At 43.0% G+C, this 11447-nt stretch overlaps 1 long non-coding RNA gene across 9 annotated transcripts; it reads right to left on the bottom strand.

Annotated features, from left to right (window-relative positions):
- Positions 1-4344: 4344 nt before the first annotated feature.
- On the bottom strand, positions 4345-9184 carry LOC127315953 (uncharacterized). 9 transcript variants are annotated; one of them, XR_011749555.1, is made up of 7 exons: positions 8835-9184; positions 8418-8556; positions 6239-8264; positions 5889-5992; positions 5290-5373; positions 5135-5198; positions 4345-4697 (listed from the first exon to the last, which is right to left on the bottom strand). It is a non-coding gene; the product is annotated as an uncharacterized lncRNA (long non-coding RNA). The 9 variants fall into 9 exon arrangements; XR_011749550.1 differs by having other exon boundaries at positions 5135-5203; positions 8835-9182; XR_011749549.1 differs by having other exon boundaries at positions 5135-5373.
- Positions 9185-11447: the final 2263 nt, after the last annotated feature.

Here is an 11447-nt window from a genome sequence, read left to right as displayed (position 1 = left end):
AGCCGGTAAGGCAGCCACTGCGCCGGTTTGCTGAAGACAGGAGAAAGATCATTGGAGAAGAGGTGACAAAGTTACTGGTTGCCGGTTTCATTGTGGAGGTACTGCACACCGAGTGGCTAGCCAATCTGGTGCTGGTCGAGAAGAAGAAGGAAGAAAACATGGAAGCAAAAGCTCCAAAGGTGTGGCGCATGTGCATCGACTACACCAACTTGAACAAAGCTTGCCCAAAAGACCCTTTCCCCCTACCCAGGATCGATCAAGTGATTGATTCCACTGCAGGATGTGAGCTGTTGTCTTTCTTGGATGCTTATTCCGGTTTCCACCAAATTCCCCTGAAAAAGGAAGATCAAATAAAAACTGCGTTCATTACCCCGCACGGGGCTTATTGCTATATCACTATGCCTTTCGGTTTGCGCAACGCTGGTGCAACGTACCAGCGCTGTAACACCCCATTTTTCAAAACCTGCATATTTCTCCAAGTTAAAATTTTGAGCCAACAAAATTTTTATTTAACACTTATGATTGAGTGTAGGTTAGAATTCTTGCTTGGGTTAGCTCAAATATTTTTCTTGGTATGTTATGTGTGTCACCCCACCTTTAGGTTAATTTTTACACCACTCTCTAAATTTTTAGGGTTTGATCTTCTTAATTGAATGGCACCCCCTCTAATGCACCTTGCCCTCAGAGATCCTAACCCTAGGGTGGTAAGCACCACTTTTGGATGGGAGAAACACCCTACTCCCTTCTCTACCCCCACCACCATTTCACCTAGGGTTGCACCTTAAACACCATCATCATCTTTTTATTGTCCTTTTTTATGTGTTCACATTTGTGCACATGCTCCCTTGTCACACTTGGGCACATGTTCTTGGCATGGCCTCTCTCTTTTTCACTCCTGCCCCTTTCTCTTCTCTCTCTTTTTCTCTTGAGTTTTGGCCGAGAGATAAGAGGGGAAGCCTCCCCCTCTCTTTTTTTTCCCTCCCCTCTCTTTTCTTCTCAGGTTTGGGCCGTGGCCAACGCCACCACTCCCTCTCTCTCTCTACCCTGGCCCAACCCTGGCCCTCTCTCTTTCTCCCTTCTCTGGCCCAAGGCCACCAGCACCCCCTCTCCCGCGCCCAACCCTACCCCTAATTCGCACGCGCGCGACACGACGGGTCAGAGGGCATGATGGCGCCCCTCGATCGAAACGCCATCAGCCTCGCCTGCCGCGCGCCTCCACGTTTCCCTCCCCTCGCTGACGGCTCAAGGCGACGTCACACTGGGCCCGGCCAGTGACGCCAGCCCTCGCGCGCCCGTTGGTCGACGCCACCGCCCACGCTTCTACCGCTCCCTCCCCTGCCTATAAAACCCCCCCGTGCGCCACTCCTCTCCCTTCAGCTCCCCCTCACACTACGCCGTTAGGCTGCCCCGCTACTCCTTCAGCTGCTCGAGCGGCAGCCGAGCCCCTGCTGAGACGCGCCGAGGCGCGCACCACGGTCACCGCGTGGGTGACGCGCAGGTGGTCACCGCCACGACGCCGTCGACGCCTCCCTCTTCTCTCTCTCGTCATCAGCACCACCTCTCGCCTCTCCTAACCCCTCTCCGTTGCCCCTGCCTCGCAGATCCGCAGCGGAGCGACGACACCGACGACGCACCGGCGACGCCCGTGACGCCGAAGCCGCCAAGCCAGGCGACGTCGACGCGTCCGAGCTTCGCCAGGACATCCCCGAGCCGCACACCCAAGCCGCCAACCCGCCTGCGTCAAGCCTCGCCATCGCCTGCCTGTGGTAAGCCGTCGCGGCTCCCCTTTCTTCCTCTGCGCCGGCGAGCGCCCCGGTCGTCGATCGCCTGCGCCAGATCTGGGCCGTCGGATCCAGATCTGACGGGCGCATGGCGCATGCACGGCCACGTCGGCGTGCATGGCCACGTCGGCCTGCCTGGCCCGCCACGGGCCCCGGCCTTTTCTCTTTTTCTTTCTGGCCACCGGAGAGCCCCACTGGGCCGGCCCATCTGCGCAACCTTTGCACGGCCCAGGCGTTCCCGCCCGTTTCTTTAATTTGAAAAATTTGTTAAATAGAAACTAAAATTGAAAACTAACCAGTGTACTGTTTTGCTTATCAAAATAAATTGGTAACTCGGATTGAGTTGATTCCAATTGCATTAGAACCGGCATGAAATTACCTTTCAGATGCCACTGGCCTTGTATTTTTAGGATTTTTGTGCAATTTTTAATAAATGAAACATGATCTCTGTTTCTGGTTAGTATTTTGGACCTTAAAATTTGTAAAATTAATATTTTTGAATGATTCCAATTGGGTTAGTCTTGTTTTGTTACTGTGCATCCAGGAAAAATACCAGTAGCCTCTGTTAGTGATTTTTCGTCTCTGGTTATAAGTACATGTGTGTCACATGAAATGTTAGGGTTATTGTTTGATGTTTATAACTAGCAGGGTGGCCCGCGCATTCGCCGCGGCTAGGTTTGTGATAAGTTTTTTTATTCCATTTCTATTTCTTTCAATTTTCCCTGTTGTTTGTTTATAACAAATATCGAATTCCTTTTGTATTTCATTAAATTTCCACCATTATTAGTATTTATGCTTTAACAAATATTTAAAAATTATTGAAGTAGTCGGGTTATACACAATGAATCATCGGACTGATTTTTTGTTAGCAATTACTGCCATGCACAAAACTCGAAGGCGCAAGATGCATGATTGAATCTATCATACCATTAGCAATTTTTGTAGTAAATAGTCTTTATGGTTATGTTAATTTTCTTAGTGAATTTATGTTCATCTACTCTATTATGATATCACTGACTAAATTTGGACACTTACTCACACATTTGGGATTTTCGATCTAGGTCTCTATCGATTCAATATGAACTGGTCGCAAATACAAACCAAAGATTCGCCATAGTGGAAAAACAATAATAATTACTGCTTGAGTTATAAAATATTAAATCTCTTGAGATTTTTACACCGAGGAAACAATATTCATCATGGTAGTATTATGATGAGGTAAAACACGGTGCTTTTGTGTATGGGGCAAGGTTTAGATAACCAAAACGTGCATGATGGCTGCATTGGAGCTAAAAGGATGATGAAAAAAGTGAGAGATTTGTTGCATGAAAAATATTATATGAATTTATAAAATAAACACCTTCATGGTTGATAATCCTGGACAATGCCACTATAGCCTAACCCTTCGCTCATCATGAATTAACATACAAATATACTTTGTGCTGGTGGACTTCAATTTTAGATCGCTTCATATAAATTATCAATCTCTTATATACAAAAAAAGAAAGATTAATCTACTCAAGAACACTAAAACTCAATAAAATTGTCATCCGCAACTTATATACAAAAAAAACGAAAGATTAATCTACTCAAGAACACTAAAACTCAATAAAATTGTCATCCGCAACTTTGGTAGAAAGCTGAATAACCTCCTATTGTAGCCAATTTGATGGAGCAATCCTTGCTGCGACATGAATATATATGTATACTCCCTAGAAAATATTAACACATGCAAACATTAGTAGCAGAGGAATACACGTGCAGCAACAACTTAACTTTTTGAAAAATGATTGTTGCAACGTATGTACCTGGGAAACTCCGTAGATTATTCTCGCCTGCAAATTTAATCTACAAAACAATATCCATCTAGTGTGCTGGTCATTAATTTGCTTTCACTAATCCTGGAAAATAAATTATGTCAGTACACTAAGTAAATGTATACTGGCTAAGTTCATTAGAATTTCAGATGTCATGTGCTTGTGTTGCAATCACGCCGATCCTGGCCGGAGACGTGATCCTTCACGCTAGCAACGTTGTCCCTGAGTGCCAGGTACAGCAGTAGCACCTCCAATTTGCATACGTTGTCAGTGCCAGCTATAGCAGAAGCACCTCCAATTTGTATGCGTCGTGTGGAAAGCCGGAGACACACTCCCTAAACCAGCGAAACAATTCTGCAGTTCTGAGAAAAATCGTGGCGAGCCTGCTAGTCCTCGCAATGCAGCAGTGGCCTGGCTGGAACGATCAAGATGCAAATCTAAAAGGTTTTGAAACCTGGAAAAACGAAGAACAGATGAGAAGTATAATAGTACTAGTGGTTGGGGCGCCCCATGGGGCGCCTCCTCGCCAGAGCTGTGCGATCTAATCCTAGTCCAATCACAAATAATTCAACTCAATACAGGTTTCCTTGGAATGCCTCCTCAACGGTCTTGCATCCAAATCAAAACTCATTCTGGCCGTTTTAATCACTAATAACTTTCACTTTACAGTTTCTATTAAATTATAATACAAGCTGACAACTGTTTATCAAGGCACCATCTCATGGAAAACCTTGGAAGTCCAAAAATAAGAAATCTCAGCCACTTCCAAAATTCCGTAAATCAAAGTTACAATATTTGTATAGTAACGAAATTAAGTAGCTCTAATGTGGTGTGAAACAAATAGCTAAAAGCAATGGGATGCATCCGCAATTGCAGCCAAGATCTAGAATTCTAGGTTACTATATGTAAAATAGGAATACATATATGTAGGTAGAAAAAATACACATTTTATCCAAACACAAACACAACTCAGTCTGTGGGTTGCGGCCAAGAGTAAATTGAGATCCCAGGGGTAAACAGTTCCAGAGGTAGAGCCTCTCCGGTACACTTTTTTTAGCAAGAACTTCTCTTTGGTCATACTGAGTTCAACATCTGTCACCTATACAGAAGAAACAAAAAACGAAATCCAAGAAAATGGGATTAATTTTGATTGAGAGAAATCTAGAAAAAAAGTGCATAACTCTATTTGCCAAGAGCAGGTTTGTAACACCTGAGTTATGAAACTAACATAAACAACACAAGTCGGTATCGATAATTTACCATCAAGGCATGGACTATTTTTTTTTTTGGAAATTCTGCAACTTGTCGCCATATTTATAATTAGTCGTAGGTTGAAGGAAAAATGTAATCTTTGGAACAGATGTAGCAGCAGAAGCGTGAGCATCATGAACACGAAAGAACCTAGAAATCTAGGATGGTTTTTGTGGCCCATTTATTTTCACCAGTACATCCCATACATATATTAGATATGAGAGACGGCTGCTAAGTGCTAACAACCCAGGCACATGCTCCCCTTGTGGTGACTGGAGAACTCACCTCACCCACTGTTCCTTCTCGAGGGATTTGACAAGGCCAGGGTCCTATTAGTCCCTCCATTTTCCTGCTCTGTATTGAAGGTTTGTCAAATCTGCTATTTCGCAAGGAACCTATGGGGGTTCTACAAGGAGTTCGTAACGTTCGCGCAGACCCACCTATCTCCCATCTCCTCTTCAAAGGCAATATCATCTTCTTTGCACTGAGTGAATCCAGGAGTGTAGAGGCACTAAAGGAAACTCCTGTCGTCAATGTTTAGGTTAGAAAATCAACTTGGAAAAATCTTCGGTTTTTGTCAATCGAGTTAAGCTGGATGTAATGAATAAGTTGGGAGTGGCCAACAAAGCTCAGTCTAAAGAGATTGATGGCATCACTGTTTAGTTAGTGTCTGTCTATAACTAACTTGGCTAGCTGTAACTTCACTATGCAAGTGATGGCAGCTAATATGACAACCTTATACAAGGAGAAGAAGCAATGATTAAAAATTTGTAATCCAGGAATCCAAGACTAAAGTATGACATAATGTATGACATGGAGAATGGGCGGGGAAAATAAAAGGAAAATTGCCAGCCAATTTATTTCCCATACAACATGAACACTAAAGTACCACAGCTACCATTCTCTAAGAAAAAGTTAGTCGACAACGTAGGAAAGCGGTAGGCCCATACAAGGAAAATTAGCTAGACTTCACAGATGGAAAAACATTCATGTATAAGACGTGAAAGATATTAAGCACTTGCAAACAAGAGAAACTCACTGTTAGTGTCACTGGTCAGCACCCCTCGAGAGTACAAGAGTAGAGTTGTAGTAGCTGAAGAAATTGCACCATGCTCTCTCCACTATCCGTTCCACTTTTTATTGCTATATGTTTGCATGAAAAATATAAAAATATGAAAGAAGCATAACTACTGTTTGAAAGGCATACAACATTTCATAAAAGTAGCAGGCACTATATATTTATGTGTAATGGGGAAGCCAACAACTGAATAGAAAACGTAGATTTTTCATATCCAACCAAATAGATGGAAGAACCTAAACAAATTGGAAAGATTTCAACATATACATGGAAGAAACAAGTTGACCAATAGGATATTAAGGAAAACTGACCAGGCGCTCATGTTTCATCAGAATGCTCTCCCACTCTCCAACACCTTCAAACTCTTGGTCAGTTGTAAGCATCACGACATTGACACGGAACGTGAGATAAAAAAAGTGTACCTCAAAAATAATACATGGAACTATAACATAGTATTTTTTTCACCACCCTACATCATCGCAGCACTCTAGCCGCAGCCATGCTCGGACCCCTCCTCCTCCTCCCACCACGCCTCCTTGACGCGGCCTTCCCAGTCCATGCAATCATTTCTTGACTGAGGGTTTGCATCAGCAAGGTCCAAGTTATAGACTCCAAAAGAAATACGAATTTATAAGCTTCTGAGAGAAGAAATATGTAAACTGCAGAAAAGGCAATACATGTACTTAGTTGAAGATCATGAAAGAATTTATAAGCTTACTTATCTACCTAAATGGTTGGCTCGGTGAACATGTCTGGCACAAATAGAGAGTGACATATTCACGTTGAAGGAGTATTATACGTTCAGTTCCTAATTCTACTTACGAATCAAAGTCTGTATAAAGAAGTAGAGAACTTTCATTCACACAATGACTACTGACAATAAACCAGCAGAGATTCAATTGCTGGTGGTTGAACAGTATGCTTACATATGACGCATCAGCAATCACATGCTATCATCAACTAATATTTAAGGAAACCCAAAACTGTTACAAGATAAAGTAGACCACTGATGTGAAAGTATTTTGTTTCTTAATTATGTAAGAACACTTAAGCAAACCTCTTCATTTCACAGATGTGTTTGTGCTTGCGCAAAACTGAACCTGTTTTACAATTAAACAAATAGGGAAGTTACATTTGAGGAGCTTGTGGATTCTTATTTCAGTGGATATCAACAAATTTAAATGCCCTTATGTAGCAGTAGTTAATTTAGGTGGGTGCTAAAAGCAGTGGCAGAGCTCAATAATTAGATAAGCATTAAGAGCACGTAGATCTAACAGAATCTAAATCCTTTGCTCAGCAATACTTCAAAGATCAACCGAACTTGCAGATGAACAGAGAAGTAAGTGGAGGAGAATAGGGGAAGCACGTGGCACATGAAAATATTTGTAATTGACAATTAGATCTTGCGTTCCTACTGATCCATTACATTATAATTGTAATTTTGTGCCTCCGATGCCTAGAAAGAGAAAATTACATGCTAATATTCCTACTATGGTATTAAGTTATTCAAATAAGTGGCTCAAAGTAATGATATTTGATTGGAGCAGAAGTGCACTTTTTTCATTCATATCCATACCCCTTTTAGGATTTTACCAAACAACTTGTTGGCATGAACAAGATTGCATCAGGAAATTCTCTCCAATTTTTGATTCACGGCACGCCTGCTCTGCAAGTTTCTAAGCATCAGGTAGAAAGGAAAAGCTACTATAGTTTCTAATCATGATTCAAAATCCAATCACAACAATTTAGTTACTACATTTCCTGGTTATTCCTAGTCACAATAAGCCTCTCTACATGAACCACAATCATTCTATATTTATTCAAATCCCAATTTCCATATGTCTTGAAACAAACCGTAAGGAAACCAGTTTGGCCACCAGCTGCATCATATCTACTCCCTCCATTCAACAATAAGCGTCGCTGATTTAGTACAACCGTGACAATTATTATAAATCAGAAGGATTAGCATTTTTTGTTTCGACCCATCAATTTAATTTCAACAAAATTAGTTTTTCCCAAATGACTTACAGACTAAAATAATTTCTAATTAAAAGTTCTAAACAATCACCTTCCTCAAGGATCGAAACCTAGCTTGCAAGCAAGGGCGTCGTGCAAGCATACACCTTTCAGGTTTGTTATTGGCCACTGTGCGGAGCCGTCGTCACAAGGTATGTTGGGGATAGTGGAATGATAGGGGCTCTGCATTTTATCAAACAGATGGCAGGCACAAAACACAGATAATAGAACTATGCTCACCATCCATACATCTTTTCACAAATGAGAACAGGCTGCGTGGTCGCTCGCCTCTGAGTGGCCAGCATTGAGTAAAGGGAAAACCTAACATGTTTTAGTAATTACCATTCAGCACACATCAGAGTAAAGGGAAAACCCAAACAAGAATTGCTTAACATATCTAAGTACTTGTTAGCATATGATATTTACGTGAGTGTATCCAGCAAGACCAATAGAGAAGGGGCTATAAGCGATTGCCTGAGTTATGTATCTTCAGGTCGTGCGGCCGTCACCCAGCAGAACAAACAATGACATGCATCATCGGCATCATGGCGTGATTTGGAAGTGGCTCCATCAGCGGCCTAGCCTTCTTCCTCCACACCAGAAGTCTGGAATTCTGCAGCACCACAATATAGGTCAACATGGAAATTCTTTCAGAGGTAGTAGCAAAGAGATAAGATAATATATGTGCTTAGGTATGCCCTCCACAAGTCCAAATCTCTCTAATATCCATTAATGAGACATCATCCTCAACCAATAAAGCTCCATCCAGACCAACACAACCCCTGGAACTAAGATCCAATATTTTCCCCTTGGATGTCCCATGCCCATGCGCAAACTAATCCAACCCCCATCAAACAGTAACACATCCCAAATCAGATCAGGCACATATACCTCTCACCATGGAGACGCTGGGTGCAATTCGGCCGTGCAGCCGGAGGAAGTCGCCGGGGCAGGAGGCGGCGACTGCATAGGAAGGAAGAAAACGCCGCATGTGCAGGGTCCGCCGCCGCAGGGCCACGCGCCGCAGACTGCATCTCCCGGTGCTGCTCCCATCCAGCACTTTTGGCCCCTTTCCGGGCACTGTTCTTGCTCGCATTAGGTGAGGAAGAGGATAGGCGGCGTGTGCTGGGCAGGTAGAGGAGACGTGAGGGGGTGGTCGTATGCGGGGACGGTGATAACTGGGCGAGGTCACGACAAATCAACTCGTTTTCTCTTTTTTTCCTTCGCCCGATCAGCGAGCGCCAGGAGCTATCGTGGAGAGCTGTGGGATGGGGCAAAGGGGTACGCACTTGCTTGTTCTCAATTTCCATGGCCAACTCTCTTTATGTTTAATGGTCAATTCAAAGGAAAAAATGGAGCCAAAATAAAAATAAAAGCATACTGTTATCCTTCGCTTAAAGGTCCATCATATCTCGAGATCACTCCACAAATTCCAGGAATGATGGTGTAGAGCTTTCATCTGTGTAAAAAAAAGTCAAATTCATGAAAGACAACTATGTGAAGCTAGACCATGAAAGACAAATAAGATGTTAAGCTTCAATAAAGAGAAATTATATTCAAATAACTCAAGCTAGAAAATGAAAGACAAATATGTGAAGCTTCAATAAATCATCAAATTACCAACGAATCCAACCCAATAACAGGGCACCACCATCTGTGAAGAGAACCCAAGACCAAATACCTTTGTGCTGTCCGGCCGCTGCTCATGCAACTATTCTCTGATGCCTTTGTGGCCCATAGGCCATAGTGCTTCCTGTCCGATGCGAGCCTGGGACGGGAGATCGTCGTGCTCCGTCTCCGTTGTCACATCTGAGCAAAACTGGTGTGTGGGACATGTCGGTGGCAGCATTGGGATTGCCTGCCAATGACCTAGGAAAGGAGATCACGCCTCCATCTCGTCGGTTTCGCACAGCATTCGCAGCGAGAGGACAACCCACAGGGACTTCGGAGTTGCTATTAATCAATCAGACGGAGGATACACTCCAGCTTGTATAACGTCCATCTAGTACGTGTGGTGGATGCTCATGAATCTGAACGGGTGAGCTAGTCAGCATGTATACTCCTCGGTCCTCTTGGAAATTGCAAGAGATCAAGCAGGCCCTCCAGTACGTACCTGACGTTGGATGATAATAAATCTAATATAATCCGATGCCGCCGATTCTCTCCAGATCGATATGAAACATTGAAGCTTGTCGTAGACCTTGCCTCGACGGGAGCCCTGTGTAGTCGTCACTTCGTCGGCGCAAGATAGACAAACGGTCTGAAGTGTCGTCGTCTTCGGCTCGTCATAGACTTCTGACTTCATGCATGACCTTAGTATGGGACGATTTCGTATCCAAATTAAATCAACAGTCTCGGCGGCCGATGTAGCCTTCCACATGATTTACCAATTGTTGGATAGCCACAGCAATGAATGGCGAGACTCGAGATCGACGACACGTTGGTCGTCCATAATCTGCAAAACGTTAGCAACACATATCCAAGCGTATGTGCACTGGCCAAAGTTATAGCACGTAGTTCAGATATAAGTGGAGCAGTGGACAATTTGCTTTCTGTCATAGGATCTTAACAGCTGTTTCTAACGTGGGGAAGAAGGACACAGTATACGCGCATATTTAAATCAACACCGGCCGGAAATCACGAAACTAATCTTGCCGTTGTGAATTTGTCATAACTATTGTTTGTAAACGTGGGGAAGAACAGATATATGTGTGCATACTTAAACCGACACCAGTCAGAAATCACGAAACTAATCTTGGCTATTTTTTATTTGAATTGCTTTGTTAAAAATCACATAATTCCTACAATTTCATATTGTCCAAAGAATAGCACAAACTTCCACCCGAATTCACGCTTTAGAAAACCAAAACATCATAGTATGTACCTTGTCATGGAGATTGGAGAAAACTGTGTAAGTTTTTTTTTGATTGTTCACCGGGGGAAGCAAAAAACTCCAGCCTGAATATTTTCATTTCCTCATAAGATCGGGTGAAATCCCGTGTGTATGCATGGCAGCAGATTATAGGGTTTTTTTTTTGGAGAGAAAGCACCCACGTGTGTAGGTTATATACCAATTCACTCGAAACAAAAGAATGTACGTATATATTCAATCCATTTGTTTTTATTTGTATTCGTATCTTATCTAATATATTCTAGTTAGACACTTAGACTGCAGTGTGGTGTTTAAGCAATAGACTATAATTCTATTTGAGCAATGCAATAGACAGATACTATCAATCTTCAACTACAAATTGACCGACAGACTAACCTTGGTTGTTTTTCTTCAGAGATGATATCAGTTGGGGTAATTTGATTGGTCTCCAAGAAGCTCATGAATCATCTGCGGGAAGCTCATGAATCATCTGCGGAAAGCTCATGAATTTGGTTTCGCAGTTCGACTGTCATTTCACCTCTAGCCATGTCCGTCATGACATGCTTATATCTTGCCAGTCTTGCCGAATCCTATTAGTGCGGACGGCACAAACATGGGCGTGAAGTTGCCGT

This window comes from Lolium perenne, chromosome 7, assembly GCF_019359855.2.
Source record: "Lolium perenne isolate Kyuss_39 chromosome 7, Kyuss_2.0, whole genome shotgun sequence".
Lineage (NCBI taxonomy): Eukaryota > Viridiplantae > Streptophyta > Magnoliopsida > Poales > Poaceae > Lolium > Lolium perenne.
Note: the sequence above shows the minus strand (reverse complement) of the source record. Positions and strands in the feature narration are given on the sequence as shown.